Here is a 19,800-nt window from a genome sequence, read left to right as displayed (position 1 = left end):
TACTGTCTCTTTTCCATTTCCTTTGTTCCCGCTTCCATCGTATACAGTTCCTACACCAGCTTATCCTGCCAGTTTTGCATGGCATATACTGAGATGATTCACTATAACAGTGGCAGATAGAAGCAGATAGCATGCAATGAACTGTCACTTACGGATCTTGTTAGATGTATCTAGCTTCCTGATTAGCATTCACTTAGTTTTAATTTTAACCTGCAGAAGTGTCTTAAATATGCATTTTCAATTGCTACATACAGTGGGGTCCAAAAGTCTGTGACCACATTCAAAATATTTAATATGTTTACACAAACCTGGAAGAAAATAATAGTTTGACGATTCAGAAACATTTAAAACACAATTATCATTTACTTCAGTCAGTGTTCACAGGTTAAATATAATAATATAGCTGTGCCTCAAGTTTCCAGCAGATGATTGCCTACTAACTATAGCATTGTGATAGTGGGAAACATAGCATCAGAACTAAGGCAAAGTGTCAGAAGTCAGATTGTTATTCCAAGCAAAGGGGGGCTTTGTCCGTGTCAAATCATGGCTAGACTAAAGGTTTCTAAGAGGCCGGTGCGGTGAACTCTAGCACGCTTTGCAGAAAGTTAATGAGTTGCATCCAAAGCACGATCAGGCAGACCCAAAGTCACCACACCATCAGGAGATCTATACATCAGGCTCAGTACCCTGAGAGATATGAAAGCATTTGTGATTATTTGGCTAAAGATGTAGCCTATCTATCTACCTTTACTTTGGCTTAATGTTTTGGATCCCTCACTGCAACCGACGCTAACCTCTACCCTCATTTTTGCTTTTCTTAGCCTACATGTACATTAAATTTGTTTTTGTAAGTACTTCAGGACTCTGTTTAATGTGAGTACTGGAAATGACTTCAATACCTAGTTTCTACTGTTAACCAGCTACTACTGTCGGCGATAGGCTAGTTAGCCATGCATGCTAGCTTCAACAGCCTCCGTTAGAGCAGTTAAACATATTCTCAAGTCAATTCTTAACTCTCCTGCTTGTGTTCTCTGGGTTTTGGAAAAGCAGAATAAAGGACAAGAGCCATCAAATGTGATGAGTAACAGAACTGCTGCGTCTTGTTGCTAACGCTGGGAGCCTTATGATTGGCAGGATGCTCCACCATGATGTAACTGTTTTGGTCGATACCAAGAGGAGTATCCTGATTTACAATAAGCTGGGGGGGGGGGCACTCAAACTGGCAGCCTATAACAGACAAAAGCAGCTGAGGGTTTGGTGTCTTGCTCAAAAACACTTCAGCATTCTTTCACGCTTTCGCCGGATATAGCAGGCTACTTTATTGTGGGGGTGCAGGTCGTCGTGACAGGCCCCGCGCCATGCACAATCAGCAAATCGTAACATGCTGAAAGGCTTTAAAGAGCTTCAGCGAGCAGCACACCAGGTTAAACCATCTATAGAGAATGAAGCGTCCACTGGGATCCATTTGGCAACGTGTCCGGCCACATCGAGGCTGAGCAGAGAGCACATTTTCTCCTCTCTCTGTCTTTCTTTCACTCTGCATCTCGGTTTACCTCTTGTTCTCTCCGCTGCAGTCTAGACAGAGAGAGGAACAGAGGAGGAAGAGGTGCGGGTGCCAAGTCATGTGTTGTCGAGAGTCTAGGTGACACACACACACACGCACGCACGCACACTCAGCTGGTGCGGTCTGGTCGAGCAGTAGAAACAAACAAAAGTGGATTATGACAATTAGTGGCCTGGTCCAAATCCTGGTATTTCAGAGCTTATAGTGGATAGGAGCAATTCATCAGCCTACTCTGACACACACACACACACACACACACACACACACACACACACACACACACACACACACACACACACACACACACACACAGCTAATGAATAGAGTAATATTCAAACATGTGGGAACCATTTCTCCACCTACCTCCCGCTCTCTATGACAACAGAGAGCAACACAGCAGCATTTGGAAAGAGAAAACAGGCCACTGTGACCGAGTGTGATTAGCCAGCACCTCGTGGTCAGAACGGACCATGTGCTACACTGATAGGGAGAATGATGTCAATTCATTGCTGCAGAGCAGATATTTAACCATCCACAGACACAGAGCTGCATTTGACAGCTCTGAGTCGAATGTTAGCTCGAATTTTATAAATCAAATAATTGATTAGATGTCAATTATTGTGTAATAAACTATTTTTCTGACTTTCTGACCATATGTTCAGACAGTAAGTTATATGTAAACAAGACATTTTGGACACGCATCACGCAAATGAAGCAATTCACATTCCTGCCAATGGTTTCTTTCCCACTGATCTACAGGTTGCAGGAACGTGCCAAGAAATGCAAGAAAGGTATTGCATCAGTAAAGAAGAGGACAGTAAAGAAGAGCTAGTTAATGCAGATGTAAACAATGCACATGTCGAGCCTTAAAGAGCAATTAGCTTTGCAAATGTTTTATGAGAAAGGTAATGCACTCAGCATGTTTGCTACATGCATCATGGTGAGTAACACTGGATGTAAACAGAAAAGTACTTTGGTTACAGAAGTCAACTTCTGGCAGTGTTAGCTGTCATGTCCTTGTGTCTGTTGCTGCTGTAGCGCTGAGAAATCACAAAAAACTCATGGTTACTAAGCAACTGCTGGCCAGACTGAACTTTTCTTTTCATTACATTTAACAGAGCATGCTTATATAATGTAATCAATATTGTTTCTGCCTTTTTAGGCGAGTCTTTCTCTATGATGAACATAAAATGTTCAAAGATGATTTTGTTGTCGGGTGCTGTTTCACATTGTGTGAAGAATGACCCAATCCATCATTCTGAAGGCTGGAATTTATTCAATCCATCAAAAGCTTTATTGTCAATCCAATATGAGCAATGGGGTCCAAACATAAACACACAATTTTCAGCCAAAGTTGTAACGGTTTTGATTATTTCTCATGTGAAATTTGACTTTTTTTTATTTTTCACTGGCAGCAGAGGAAACTGATGGCAGGATGTAGCAATATCTGAATCAGGATTGGTAGAGAGATTGCATGTTACCGCGTCACTGTCAGTCAAATCTGATTAAACCCCACCCACACAGACCTGATGAAGCAGATTAGCTTTGTTCTAAGTATTAAATAAAAAAAACAAACAATTATTTTCTCCTCAAACTAACTGTGATTGCTACATATTTTATTCATTACTATTTGGTGTTATGGTGAATTTCTTAAGATTTAAAACAGTTACATAAGGTAATACTGATAAGTGAAGCTGTCAATTATAATTTTAGCTCATTTCATGCAGCCCAAAGTATTATTCATTTATGAATTCCATGTGATGACTTTTATTGGCTCTCAGTGGCAACAGCAAAAACACTGAAATTCCCGTTTTCCTGTTTCAAATTGTGGAGGATTTGCAGGTTACAGATTACAAGCAACAAAATGCCCCTCCCCTCACCCTTCCCTATGGTGGGAAAATGTAGAAGGCCCTCTGTAGAGCCGGTGTTTTGGGTTTGTCCATTCTGGGCTACTGTAGAAACATGGTGGTGCAACATGGCAGACTACGTGGAAGAGGAACCACTCCCTCTGTAGGTGTGAAAGGCTCATTCTATGGTCAGAAAACACAAAGCTTCTTAGTCTCAGGTGATTATACAGTAATGAAAACATAACTATGAATTTTATATCCCCTTTTTGCAAATCGATCGCCCTAAATCCTGCACGCTGAACCTTATAATCAAAAGGAACCAATCGTTGAAGCAGCCAAAGAACTGAGGAGTTAGAAAGACAATAATTTGTGCATTCATCTATCTGTATCATGAAGGTGGAAGATAATTCACTGGTGCAACTTGCATTAAAATGACTAACTGTTTTCATTTGCTTCCATTTGTTTCGAATGTTTTGCCCAAAGTAGCAGCGCTGCCTTCTCAGGGTCAAGCCAATTTATTCCACACAGCGTGCTCCGCCTGACTTCATGATAGTTCAGCTTACTAATACAATAATCCATAATTCAAAAGCTTGAGGGAAATGACTGCTACACTTGCATATTCAAACCCTCATGAAGCCACACACACACACACACGCGCGCATGCATACACAAGATTGATTTGTCCTACCGCAGATAAAGCCTGCTGGGGAGGTTTGTGGTCCCTGTGATTGCACATACATGAACACACGAGTATGCTGCTTATGTAAACACTTATTGGTAGCCAAGGAAACAGAGGGTCAGCTGGTTTTGCTAACCTTTCCCTCCGCAGGCTAGAAAGTGCCCAGCCCTCGTTTTGATGCAAGAATAAGAGAATAGGCTATTCATATGCACACCCATGTTTTCGCAGAGTTTGGGATGTGGCCTTGAAACTCACCAGATGATGGAACAACTCACCCAAAACAACCTCTGTCCTCGTGCGACCTGTGCATGGCAGAGGGCAGTGGCAGCCATGTTAGAGGGCTCGGTGCTATTAAAATGTATCAGTGGGCACGAAAAGTAGAGCCTGAATTTAAACGGGGATTCGGTATATTTACCTTATTTGTCCATATCAAACTCACCTTGTATATTTCATCATATTTTTACACTTCTATGGTTTCTTCTCTCCCTTCTTCTGAGCCATAAAAGTACCAAAAGTTCATGTAGTATTTATATACATCTGACTGATATATATCTACTCAAAGAACTTAAATATCATGATGTACCCTCCTCTCCTGGAGCCCTGCCTTCATGAATATAATATGTGTCTGACAAATATGTGCATAAAAGCCTAATCCAATACATCCTTCCCTTGCCCGTACAATTTAGCCCTACCCCTCTGTTTAGTGCGTTCACGCCTAGTGTAGGGTGTCCCGATCCTTGTTGGGATGGAGGGGTAGGGCGAAGTGTTCGGGGTACATGGCCCTCTAAAGGAATATTTCAGAGTCACACGTCAAACTGAGGGTTATAAGAACTCTCTGTGGTTTCGATTTATAATGGTTCTTTTCTTCACACAAAAACATAAAACAATCACTACTAGTTAGCTGATGTCTCGGTAGCTAACTAGCTAGCCAGCTAACTAGCTAGCCAGCTAACGTTATATTGTTTTTGCTGATTTGCGAATGACAGTCCGGCATTTTGACGTATTTCAATGTGGCGTAATAAAAACAGCAATGGCGAGATAATACTTGATGCGGTATGTACAATTAGCTTTCAGTAATAGTATTTTGAGAGGGATGTTGCTTGTCGCTGTCACAACTGGTGTCACAATTTCAGCCAAACTGCACCAGATTGACCGCTGAAGATACTGTGCTCGCCTGATGTTAACATTAAAGCTGCACGTACATTAAGAATGGGTCAAAACACCATGTGTAGCTCATTGTTTCGGCTGTATGGCCCGTTATTAGTTTGGGTCAACCGTACCGCTCTCATACAGATTCTAGCAGTAGTAACAGTTCTCAGCAAAAAAATAAATAAAAATAAAATTAAATCTGATAAACCCACCGAAACCAACTGCCCATCACTACACTGCAACCAGATGCCAAAAGTTAGCAACTAGCTGGTAAAGCAGACTCCATAAGGATGCTAATGGTGCTCAATGACTGCTGGATGTTTAAAGAGGCAGTTACAGTCGTGACAAGTCTACAGCTTGGTCTGCTGCCTCAAATAGCCAAAAAGCACTAGTGTGGTTATAGAAGAAATAAATCATGCTGGGAAAAACTCAAACAACAATTCTGTTATTAATGTGGTTTCTGTTATTGCAAAAGGACTGCAGATTCATAGCAGATGAACTGGGGTGACAACCTGTCGATATAAATATATGAATATAAACACACACACATACAAGATCGTTTTTGGACACTATTAGTCTGACCAACAGAAGCCTGAGGCCAAATCTCCAGTTTGGCCATCGGTCAGTGTGTATCTGCAGATGTGGTCCCTGCAGGATTGTGAGGTCTGGCCAGTCCACTCTGATGTTTGAGGCCAAGCAGCGGCCCACTGATATAGAAACCATGTGTGATAAAATGTCCCAAACCATCAACATGACATCACCGTGCTCTAATAATCTCTGGACGGCCCGCCTTCCACCGCCCCCTCCATCCACCCGCTGTTGTTGTTTTGTTTTGTTTTTTTTACCGTAATTTCCCAAAAGAACACAGACTAAGCGCACATGTTCAATCTCAGCATCGGCCTGATTTACAGTTACACAACTTCACACCTGGCTGCAGCCAGCACAACAACATGCGTCAATGCAAAACACCGATGTCTTCATTGAACGTGAGCTTCCAATTTGATTGAGAAAGGAGCATTGCTCATCAGCTTAGTCAGCGCTTCCAGGAACCAGAAACATTACAGTAACAGGTTGGCTTCGCTACAATCTGACACTGTCTCAGAGCCAAACATACAGTAACTGCTACCTCAGTGAGGTCCGCCATCAATACCACACACACTGCATCACACGTCTCTTGCAAGCAGACCTAATGCCCTCGTCAATATGTACTGGAGGATGGACTTCTCTTTCATCATATCCAAAGGACTGATACTATACACGAACATGTGATTAGTATATTTGGTTTATCTAGAACTTTAGTTAAGTTAAGTTAACACAAAGCAAACACCAAGTCTATTAAAGCTATTGTTCTTCCTTTCCAATTTGGTGCCCCAGAGTGGAAGTGCAATTACATAATAATAAGTGTAATAAAAGAACATTTGGGATGAAACATCGCGTGCCTGCTGTAGACAGCTGCTGTATCGATTAATAGAAAAAGGAATCTGCAGCGTCAGGCAAACGTGTGGAGGAAAACTATTTAACGCAAAAAATAAATTATCTGCTCACAGCCTCTGTTTCCAATGACCTCCAGGGGGTCGTCCACAGGCAACGTTACATCATGCGAAAGGCCTTATTAGTTGTCTCAGTTACAACGGCTTCGTACTGCAGAGTCTAACAGTCACTAGGCTGTAACCACTTACTGTCCTCCAGTCAACAGTGCTGCTGCTCCACATGGAGGCTGACTTAAGGCTTTATTGGAGGCTTTTCAAGGCCAGGGGTTGAGCCAGTAAGCTAAACAGATGTTCTCATAAAGCAAATATAATGGTGATATGTCCAACCTCTGTGTCAGGGAGGAGGTGGAGATAGATTGATGGATTGTGGACGGGAAGGAAAAGATCGGAGGGGGCTGGATGCAGAGTGCCAGAGATGTGGATCGATGGACAGACAGATGATGGGAACGGAGGATCCTGAAGAAGCTCTGCGTATCATCACGGACGAGGAGAACAACAGGAACGAGAACAGAACAAGCAGATAACGGTCAACGCAGACATAGTCCAACACACCTACACTGTTCTTTTTTTCTCTGCCCCTCTCTTCTAGCTTTTTCTTTGGGATCTTTATTTCCCCGGGCTCTCTTCTCCTACCCACACACACACACACACATATAATCACACACACACTCGCAGAACTACAGGCCCTGTTGAACTTTCTCCCCCAGGTCACGCGGTGAAGGAGGACAAAGTGGTATCTATGTTCTGCAGTTCATATTTGTGTTGGAGGCGCCACGCGGCCTGAGCTCCATGTTAGCTTGAGGTAATTACACCTATACACCACCAATATCCCCTCCCATTACTGCACACTAATGGGCCTTACTGCTCGCACACACACACACCAATACAAATACAATCACAGTCACACACACCACTTTGTCCGGGCGCTAGGGGCCAGTGACAACATCAGTTAGCTTCGATCCGTCACGTCAACGTTGCTAGTGTTTTTTCTGCGGTCAGCCTCAAATCCCCAGCAAGATTTCTACAAGTGTGTGTGTCAGAGTGTGTGTGTGTGACAGTTTAATGAGGGATTTCTGCTTGTCACAGTGTTCATAAAAGTTACATTTTATGTTTTGACCTTTTTTTAATATTCTTCACCTAGAAAGCTGCACAGAGGAAGAGGAACGGGACAAAGATCCCACTAAACTAGTGGTGGAAGAAGTACTCAGACTAGTAAAAGCTACAATACCATAATGTAGGATTACTTTACAAATATTATTACTACACTATGATGAATAAAAGCCCTGCATTCAAATTTTTACTTAGTAAAAGTACAAAAGTACATTCTTTTTTTCTATATATACTGTTGGGTAGCTTGTGACTTTTACCCCGGGGATCATCTTCTCTAATACATGAATATCAGTGTCATATTTTTACTAAAAGTAAAGATACAGTGGTAAAATATTACTTTGGTAAATCTAAAAGTCACCCATGTGAATAGCACTTGAGTAAAAGTATCTGATATTAAATGTTTTCAAGTATCAAAAGTCATTTTCTGGACCAGATTTCAGGACCAAAACTGAAACTTAATGATGGACCACAGGCCAAGAGCACGCACCTATTGCATTGTCCTGTGTTGTAAGGAGGTGAAATGGTACTGTATGGAAGCCCTGAGAGGCCAAAATTGTGAAAGACAAAAAGATTCTGGTGATCCAAGTAAGACTTAAATTGTTTTCGCTCTGGTGTTTATGATTTAAAAGACATTTTCCTTTTTTCACTTGCTATTCAGGGTCCTGTACTAGGATCCCAAGTTATCTGAACTGCCTGACTTCTGCACAAAGTGTCACTCACACACTGCTTAGATTATGTAAAATAATTAATAATTATTAGGTATCCTTGAAGTGCATATTATCTCACAAAAAAACTTAATAAAAACAAAAGCAAAAACTGTGTTTCGTATTTTATTTTATAAAAAGTTTTAATTGTTGTCGTGACAAACATCTGGGAGGCCATCTGGTGGGCCCAGCCCTGCAACCAATTATCTGCTTGGCTGATTATCAGGTCCAATATTCAGCATTTTTCTGATTATTGGAATCAGTTTTTTTTTTTTTTAATATCCAATTGTATCAGGAAAAAGACTCCCGCACAATGTCCACTTCACTTGCGATTAAGTTTATTGACAACAACGTTTTGGTACTTAGACCTTCATCAGGTTATCTCAATCTAGATAACTTTTTCCTGATTTTGTCGGCCTTCGGTCTTCTCCTAGGCACCTGTCGACTTTAAGGTGTGCAAAAGCTGCACTCTGTAATATCCAATTGTATAAAATAAATTATTTTTAAAATGCACCAATTTGGCTCTGATGCAGCATGCAATCTGAATAGTAACTAGTAGCTGAAGTTAGAATAAATGTACTGGAATAAAAAGTACAATATTTGCCTCCAATTCAGTGGAGTGGAAGTATACAGTCAATGGAAATACTCAGGTAAAATAAAATTACCTCAAAATTGTGCCTGATTACAGTACTTGAGTAAATGTACTTAGTTACATTCCATCACTGATTATTATCACATCATAATTTATTTGTTGATGATATATTGTGACATTAATCTAAAATACATGTAATAAAGTCAAAAGTATAATATTTGCCTCTGACATGTAATGGAGTAGGAGTAGAAAGGAGAAGAAAACGAAGGTGTGCCTCTAAAAACAGCACTTAAGTAGATGTTGCTCTCCGCAAACGCACTAAACCCAAGTATACAGTGATACATCTCTTAACAAAAATGATTCTTGATTTTAGTTTTACTTGAAAAAGTCAGACTTATAAAATAAGAACAACAGTAGCAGCAGCAGTGGTCGAGAATGCTTGTGTCATCCCTCTAACAGCACGAGACAGGTCGTGAATCTTTATGAATTCATTTGTCATCTGGGGAAACAAACTGGAACAAAGAGCACGAGTGATTCTCGATGCGCTCGCAGTTGCCAGCATCTCATTCTTGGACTCCTCCAGAAATAAACCCATTTGATGACTTTATGAACTCTGTGCTTTATGGCCGGGGAAGCTCTGATCAGGTAGTAAATAACTGATGATTTATGCAGTCGGATCCCATCGCTGCACCTCTGCGTCCCCTCCACAAGTGGGGGATCAAAGCCAGGTATGTGCCGAGGTTCAGCCGCCCGCCGTCTGATATCTGTCAGATTCATTCTGGTTGAGCCACAGCAGTAGATCATATCTAGATGATGCTCCCTCGGCAAATACTGTGTGTGCAAACGCTCTGATAAAAACCTCATCTCATATCTGGGCAGCCAGCGGTGGCCGACTCAGTTCTTTAAGAAACTTCTGGCTTTGTTTAAGCTCGGTCGAGCGGTGCGCTTCTTGTTGCCATCGACATTCTGAATATGCATATTTTCACACACGCACACAGCACTGACACACTCCCACTCTCACAGATGGAAGCGGAGCTCTGAGGCGCTCGGATGTGAAAACAGGTTGGAGACGGTGGGGTCAGACTTTTACATGCTGTCTAATGGTGAATCCAGCTGACTGTAACTGATCCACTCCACATAAACAGTAAAACACACGCCACACACGCACATTATCAGGCATGCATGCGGACCGCAGACTATTGATACGCGCAGCTACTGAACAGAACGAGAACTCCTTACAGATGACATGCTGAAGGATATAAGATGCATTTATTATCTCCATGACAACTTTGAAGTGGAACTGTTCTAAAACTTACAGCTATTGCCCGTCACCTCTGGATTGTATGGTCTGTATCCAAACGTCGGGGTGTGCAGCCAGCTCTGCACATTAACTCTAACAAAGTGTTGATCCAGCACTGAAAGATCTGAGCCAGGACGCGACTCAGCGCCTCTTTGAGCTGCATGAGAAAAGGCCCACAAACACAGTCGGATCCTTAATTGCGCTCTCGTGTAAATAAATCTCACGCACTAACAACAAACCGGTGGAGGTTTTCTCTCTCCTCTGTTTAGTCGTGCCCCTCCGCTGTGAGCTCTGGTTAAAGTCAAGCGGGAGACGGTGAGGGACGTTCAGATCGCAGTAATAACAATAATATAGTGTGATCATGGAAACTGCAGAATACATACGCTGCTGCACACGCACAAATTGAAAGGCGTCGGTAAAAGATAGAAAAACTTTTAAGCTGAATTAATGAGCTGGATGTCCTCACAAAGATGTAGGCGTTCTCATAAAAAGGGAAAAATTAATTCCATCAGTGAAATGACTTCTTTTGAAAACCTTCTGACTGGACTGAACTGTGTTGCTGCTTCTGAGGTTGCTTGGTGATCATTTTCACTATCAATCAAAGTTTCCCAGAGCTCAAAGTGATGTCTACAAATTGCAACAAAAAGACTCTTCCTTTACTATCAGTTGTTCAACGATATCCACACTGTTTGCTAACATTACCATCACTGACATCGGGCCAGCAGAAACTCTGCACAGCTTCCATTGTACCTGCACCTCGGGCCGTGAAAAAATACGTATAAACCTTTTTCTCTAACTCTTATTCTCTCATTTTTCTAAATGTAGCACTTGAAGCAATTCAGCATATTTGATGGAAATCAATGTAATGTGACATAATCAATCAATGATTTCACAAGTCATTGATCAAAATAGCTTGAAATGGGCCTTCCGTTACTGGTTTGTGTTCTGTCCTGAGAGTAATTCTTTGAAAATGACACTGAGGGTGTTTCAAGCCTAAGATCCAATCCTATCTATCCAGGTTCGAGCTCCTATCAGTTCATCTGAAAGCCTGTATATCCAGACTCTATCAGGTTCTCTTCATCGTACAACCAAAATGAGAAGCAGATGTTACATGTGTGTGAATGTTTGCATGTGTTTATGCATGTTTGTGAGTTTGGAGACAGGTCTTATGGAGGCCAATCACACTCTGGTTCGGTCTCCGTTGTCCGGTATCATCAGTCTTGTCACTATTTGGTTTAAAATCCTGCATTTTATTGACATATTGTATTACTAATCTGCAGTTAATGCGGTTAGCACTGCCACCTCACAGCAAGAACGTCCTGGGTTTGATTCTTCTGGCGTTTCTGTAGAGCTCGAGAATGACCGGCAGGCGCTGCCAACTGCGTTCGCTGGAACACACGACCGAACCGGAGGTAGCGCTGGGATAAGGTCACACCACAGCCAAAGCTAATAATAGTTAATGAGCTAAGACCTCAGTCAGACAACAAAACAGAGCAGCGCTTTATTTTTTTCCCCCCTTCTCAGTCTGCTACATATCCTCTATCAACTTCCTCCTTCTTTTATTCCATCCTCTTTGTCTTATTAATGCCTTCCTACCAGCGTTTTAGGAGAATGCTGTCTGACTATTATACAGCACATCTTTTGATTTATTCTTTTAATCTCAACCAAGGTAGCTTATGTTTCAAGAGGAAATTAATAAATGGAATTCCATTTGAAGCTCAGTTAATTTTATTGATCTCAATCTTAAAAATGGTACAGAAGCACAGTCACCTCTGGCAGGGAGGTGATGTTTTCAGCCCTCTGTGTTTGTGTGCTAGTCATGATCTTAATAACTACTGATCAGATTTTAATGACCACTGCAACCCTTGATTCAAGATGGGCCAGTAAACAACATGGAAAAATCGTAAGGACTTCGCAGCTGTCCAAGTACATTTTGGTTTGCTCTGTATCGAGCTGAGGTTCTGGAAAAGGCCCGTTGCTCCTTGTAGAATTATTGCTGCGCTCACCTGATTAGCAAATGTTTTTCATCTTATAAAACTTTATAAGCCTGTTTATATAAAGAAGGCCACAGCTTGTGCGAACACGAATGCTACACGAGCAAACGCATGAAGGGCTTTTTCTACAATGACGACCACTGTAAATGTCTGATTTATTCTTTTCATTTCTTCTTCCAGTGACACAGGCATTAGTTGTTTTTTGCTAAGAGGCTTACGGTGGCTTATGGCGGTATTCATTTCAGGTGGAGATTAATAAGTGCAATCCCTGAACATTTGATAAAAAAGCAGTTTGTTTCACTTTGCCCACAGGAGGTAAATGTAATTCCAATAAGAACACATCACTATTCTTCATATGATTGTCAGGCCATACACTGTATTGTGCAATTAAGTGTACATGCTAAAGATTGCAGGTATAAATAGGTTCAAATGTGCTGTGCTGAAACAGTTGAAGTGAAAGCGTGTATTCAGACCTGCATTAAAACTATGCAGCTGTTTACTGACTAGAGGAAAGTTATAAGATTACTTGTAACTTTTGGGATTAATACTTGGATTTATTTTCCACTCCTGTTTATCAACCTACGGCAGCGATCCATGGAGTTGAACTCCATTGTCGGGTGTTTATGTGACTGCTGACTGGTGCTGGAGGGGAAATTTACTTTACTTCATGAACAACATTAGAAAAAGGAGAGGGGGGAAGAGGAGAGAGAACCGGAGTCTCAGGTGAGTGCTGAATGTAGTGAGATTTGACCTGAAACACACACACGCCCTCAATGTGTGTAGTTGCTCGCTAGCTTAGAGCTAATGTACAGTAATCTGGCTGTTTGGGGCAAATAAACAGAAATGATCTGACATGACTCGACTTCCCTCTGCCTGAAGCAGCGACAGGCGACCACATAAAACGCACCGTGGAAACATATAGGATAATGTTGTTTTAATAACCTTTGAATGCAGAATTCTTACATATTGTATCTTTAAGTTATCTCTTACCAGAGATAAAAGCAACTTCTGTGCTAACGTACTGGTAAATTAGCATCGATATAGCATACTATATACTGTTCTCATCTAAAGTACGCTGAAAATTGAAAAAAGCTGTTGTGGGTTCAAAGTCAGCAGTAATGGACCATTTTTACCTTCAGTTCACATACTAACCAATCTCCCACAGGAGTTTACCCTTTAACTTCAGCTTTATTTGTTGTACCTGGGAATTCATTGCTAATTCTGAGATGTATTGAACCTCTTAGACTGATTCCTGTCCTTGTTTTTGTAGCCCTGGCCTCATTTTGCCTCATTATTTTCAATGGAAATAGTGCTCTGTTACGGTGGGCTCCTGCCAAGTGCTAGAAGTTAAAAACACTTTAATGTTTAACACAAAAAAGCACTTTAAGTTGGTTTTCAATAGTTGCTTGGCAACAGCAGCATTGACCGGCACCTCCACAGCCTCGAACACGCTCCTTTTAAGCCAAAAGAAAGAAGTGGCCAGTGGAGACCGAGGCTAAAACTTCCTGTCAGTGAAGGACGTTATATGAGGTGGAAATCCAGGTCGCGAGGGGTTGGAATTGAAATGGAAGTAAAACTGAGGGCACACACATGCACTTCTAAATGAGGGCAAATGTGAAATAGGAATTTTATTGCGGACGAATGAAAATCGCTGTTTTCTTTTTCCTAATATATTTTTGTAAAAGAAAACTATGTGTAATTGCACAACGTAGAAGCAATATTCTGTGTTGTTGTGTTCCTCTGGGCTTTTCAGATTCTCCCAAATTGCTGGTAATTCATAGATTCCTGAGTCTGTGCACAGTTTTTTGCATTATGCATTAAAGTATGTTCTCTCTAAACCCATGGGTCAAACCCATTAAGCATAAACTCTTGGCGTCCACATGGCACAGTGATGTAGCCCGACCACCATCTCTCATTATAATCCCAGCCTTCCTTTCCCTCATATCCTTACAGCATGCTGGGAGTTGTGTTTCATGCCGCTGGAGGCCGGTGCTCATTTCGAGGCAGACATCAAGATTTCCCCCATTGATTTTTTTGCTGTGATAACTTACTCACAAGGTGACTAAAGCGGGGGGATCAAGTGCGCATGTGTGCTTTATACTGAGTGTAAGTTTGTTCATTTCACTGCACACGCACATGTGGAACATAATCTGGCAGGATAACGCGCCGTATTAAAGAGGATCCAGACGAACGACCACCCGCTGTGCAGGTAGAAACCTGAGCAGGTCATATAAGATCTACGTAGCACTGTTTCCAATAATGGCTGTGTTCACACTGCAGCTGAAAATGGCTCAATTCTGGGTTGGTTTGCCCCCTAATACACAATATTCAATAACTCTGCAAAGAACATTGCATTAGCCTCCTCTACACAGTCAAAATATTGCATTTCTAACGTACTTGATATGTGATAAGAAACTGGATAAGTGGAATTCATTTAACATTGTTGTCATGAGTACATTTTAAACCATTCACCTTAAAAAATCAATTTAGAATAATACACAAAATGGACATACAAACAGATGGGACTGATATTTGTGTTCGATTAAGACCTGAAGGTTTATAGCATACAAAAACATATACAAATGTTTGTTGAGATATTTCAGTCTAGTGTGCTGGACACTGACTGAGCTACTTGCTAGCATGACTACAAACATGGGCGTAGGTCTGATGTCCCCTGTAGGATTTTGGAAGTTGATGATAAAGGATGAACACATTCTTCCTTTCACAGATTAAAGGTTACATTTATAAATAAAAGGCACCTTGGCTTAGTTCAGTTTTCTGCCTTGTATCACTATTTTCTGATGGTGGCTAACTTTAGCTAATGTTAGCTAACTTTACACAAATATGTGTATCTACATGTAACATTGAGTTATTCGCTGGCATTATTAGGCCTACTATTATCTATTTACACCACTTCTAAGTCATTTTTTTAGCATTTACCTATCTGAATGGCCAGCAAAAACTACACAGGTTAGCTTTAAAGTAGCATTAATTTATTTTTTTGGCCACTAAATGTGTTAGCAAACAGAAATGTTAGCATTTCTTACGTTAGCAAGTCCAACACATCTTGCATTACAAGTTAAGATTGACATTTACAGATAATAAAAATCACCGTGGCTCAATTTAATTTTCAGTCTTGATTGAAGACTGACAATCTTGTCAGATTGAGGTTAACTTCAGAGGTGGATAACATTTCTCCATGGGGTTGTTAAACAAGTGTGCCCTTTCACCTTACATGTACTTATTTAACCCATAGCACTGATTAGTGCAGCTTTAGGTCTGTAGTGTAACTGTTTGTTTTGATGGGAGATGATTAAGGGTTGCTACCTCCACGTTAACTTAAGTTCACTGTAAATATAAAGAGCTTTCATAGACGGGGTCTCTGTGGTTGGTTGACACTGTAACTCTTTTAAACACCAGCTCAAACCTCTCCATTTCTGACCAGTCACTCCAAAATTATAGCCATATCATGTTCACTATCTGCTTCTGCTGGTTTAGGTTAATCTGACTTTGTGCTCTGAGTAAAAGGAATATGTTTATTTTCATCCCAGACCCGGTGCACGGAAAGGAGAAGTCAGTGCCGACACGTTGTAAACACCCAGATTGGACGTTTGATTGAATGGTGTCACTGAAACCGGACCTCTGCGTAATGATAGGCAATCACTTCATTAACTTAGTAGAGTACATGATTCAGAGACGCCAGTGGAAACCGGTGATAAAACCCAGACCTAGAGCCGACGCACCAAATATATACAAATGCATACAAGCCTAAACGCATGTGCAACCATCCCATACGTCCACCGTAACGGTCGGAACAAATGTGTAAGGTTTGTTTGACCTTCAACCTGTTCACTGATCCAGCTCCGTGTTTTCAGTAGTGGGCCTCCTCTTCCAGTAAACTCTCTCCTTTTCCTTCCCGTAACGGCTACTTTGTGTATACATGGTCTTCAAACCACAGAACGGCACGTGACGGAAACTGATGCAAGAAAAAAAAAATTGAAGATGGAGTGACTAGTCATGTATTAACTGGAAAATAAAATGACATGTGAAACATTTTGTCTGGGTCTTAAAATACAATGGTTAGAAATGGTGAACATGCTGAATCGATTATCACCAACTGTAGTCCTGCCATAAAAGGAAACCTTGCCATAGTCCTGCCTCTATTGTTTTTATACTGGGAGAGCAATTGAAGCTAGTCAGGATCTGTTTCATCGACATACCTGCAAACTGTCAAAAAATCAAGCCCAAATCCCATCAATTCCAATATGGTTTTGTATAAATGCTCCTGATCAGTGTGTGGTGTGACCTCGGTGGCTGGGTCATTAGTAAGCAGCGTGGCTATTGGCTGCCTGTCGCAGCAGCGGAGGGTTATGGCTCCTGCTAAATCTCCTGGGAGGGCTGTAACAGTGCAGAACAACAATAGGGCCGATGCTGTGTTTAGTCTGCGTCTGCGGGGGCTTACAGCAGATTTTGCACTTTGAAACGAGACCCCGGCTTTCGACCAAAGACTTTAAGACTCTCTTGCAGCTAGCTTATTACATCTTAGTTTACTTTTCATCTGTGTCCAAGGCACACACAAACACCATCACACCCAGACCAAAACCAGAAGCATAGGTTGAAATTCAGTGCTTCCTAATCTCTGCTGGCCATCGCTTGATGCTGCTTCACTGTATGAAAATGATTGGGGTGGGGAAGAGGGACTGAACCTAATGCTTCATTTAAAAAAAAAGTATTACCCTCCCCACGATTATTAATATTTTCTTTGGATCCTCCCCTGACTTTAAAAAATATCACGTTACCTTCTTCATCTGAATGTCCTGAAAGTAATATGATTAGTGACTGCTGAACTCAGTTTGCTGTTAATAACTGAAGGTGCACAAAGAATTTGTGATAGTACTAATTTAAACTGATTTTTAAGTGATAGATTAATATAATAATAGTCGTCACATATCACCCAAATCACGCAACATAAGTGGAAGTAGAAGTTGCCAAAATGGTGCAACCTTTCATTTCAAAATCAATAAGCTGTTATTAGTCACTTCAGACCCGAGAGCTGTCACCGTCACTTTAAATGACACATTTTACATCACAGTCTGTTTACAGTACTTGGGAAGTACTACTGCATATGTAAAAAAGTTGTGTAAAGCGTTAGCCTTAAAAGCCTGAAGTGATGTCACTCAAGGCTGCATCGTTTGGGGCTAAAGACGACAAGTTTAAACATTTTTTAAATATTTGGCACTTTGAAGTTAGATAGAAGCTAGCTTCTAGCCTGCTGCTAATCTCTGCTAGAGGCTTAAACCTGAATTTCTAAACCAAATGACCTCTTGCCAGGTTGAACTGTGGGTAACGTAGGCAACAGGTTTTGACATGAAATATGAATGTGTGGAGTAAAAAAGATGATATATCGGTTTTGTTACCAACATCTTGTCCATGTCAAAGGAAAATAAAGTCTTGATGCACCTTTATGACCTGTTATGCATGTAAAGTCCATCTTTGTGATACAATACTTGATCCTTTTATTTTTCAAAATAAAATAGATTCATCTCTCCCCTAGAAGGTGCTGCGTAGCTACGCAGGTATGTATGTCAGACTGAACACACACACACATACAACATTAAATACTTGTCTCTGTCAGACATCTTTTGGTTTCTGTGGCTTCTCGGCAGCCCAGAAGAGCCTTGTCTAAATAAATGTCAACTTGCGACCAGGGTTTTAAAACATCCACAGCAGTAAACTGAGGGAGAATCGGTCTTGTCAATCACGTCACACATCCGCCTGCCCCGGGGTTACGAGCGACGACTCCGGTGGGCCCACCCCCACTCCCTCCGTCCTTCTTCCATAACAATTGGGAGGGATGTGGAAGTCCAAAACACACAAATGATCAGGTGCTGAACATTTACAGCACTTGTTTCTTTCAGCTCAGCTCAGGGTCTCACAGGGTAAAAGCCAAACCGCTCCTTTTTTAGTATTTTTATTTTTGTAGGACAGTTTTCAGTACTCGGCTGATTATTTTTAAGGCTGGGGGAGTTAAGGCTTCTGTCTGACTTCTGGTGAAGAGCCATAATAAAGCTCACCTTTATCCCACAGCTGAACCAGAACAAGAATGGATGGTGGATGATTACTGTTAGTTTGTTCATAGAAAGGTCTTATTGAATCACTGTTAGGGTGTGGTTAATAATAGCATTAGAATAATCTAATGACACCGTTAAAATCCAATAATCTGAATTTAACAGAAGTTCTAACAAGCTGTAATAAATAAGAAAGTCACACAATTGATGATTTAATGTATCTGCCACTTTTTACATTTTTAAATTCTGAGTGAAATTTTCCTAAGCACAATCCATACACCATCCAAAATCACATTAATCCTGTTAATGAGCCCACTGTCATGGATATAAATGTGGAGGACAAATAATACAAATACTTATACACTATGATCCAAAATGATCATACAGTTGAGCTAACTGTACCCAGTGAACTGGCGACTGAGTATATGTTATAATTGTGATCTGCCAATCGACCGCAGATAAAAATGATCTCTATCTATCGGAGTACAAGTAGATGAGACACTGACCCACAGTCGCTATGATATTGAGGGTTTTTTCCACCAACATGGAACCATCTCGTTCCAGTTCTCACAGCTAATTTAATCATTCCGACTCAAAATAAATTGTTTCATAACTCAAACATTGGATCCCAGTTAGAACCGAAAAATAACATGTTTTCCTTGTGTGTGCGTACCGAAGTGGGCCTGCTGCGTTACGACGGTTCTGCTCAAAACAGGTGGAAACGTGGGATGGTTTGGTAGATAACTCCAAGCACACATTGAAATACACAACATCAGGAATGTTATTTATAAAAGATCCAGATAGATTTTCTAGTGACAGGATGTAAATGTATTAAATGGGTGTATTTATTGTGCCACCTATGCTTCTTTACAAACACGAAAAACAAAAAATGTACATGCTGTAACCTGGTATCCACGACCTCTCCGATATTTGCCTGCAGCTTTTCTGTTAATAAGCGTACAGGGTCACATCTTCGATTCTTCTTTGCAGTCCATCCATCTTCTCCATCTCATCAACAGAACTCCACCTACTGTCACATGGATGTGGTTAAATTTGGGTGCAAAACCTGACGTACCTCATTTTGCAAAGCTCTTGTGGAGGAAATGGTCACATTCTTCCTTCCTTCATGGATCTAACTGTCAGATCGAATCGTGTTATTAGTTGAGTTCAGTGTTGTTTTATTGTCCTACGGTGAGATTAATACCCACTATATGGTTTATGTTCAAATGTATCAACGGTCGGCTCGAAATATCCGCTATCCGCAGCTTCAAACGTGTATAAACAAATATGTGGAACACACGCA

This window comes from Pagrus major, chromosome 20 (assembly GCF_040436345.1).
Source record: "Pagrus major chromosome 20, Pma_NU_1.0".
Taxonomy (NCBI): Eukaryota; Metazoa; Chordata; class Actinopteri; order Spariformes; family Sparidae; genus Pagrus; species Pagrus major.
Note: the sequence above shows the minus strand (reverse complement) of the source record.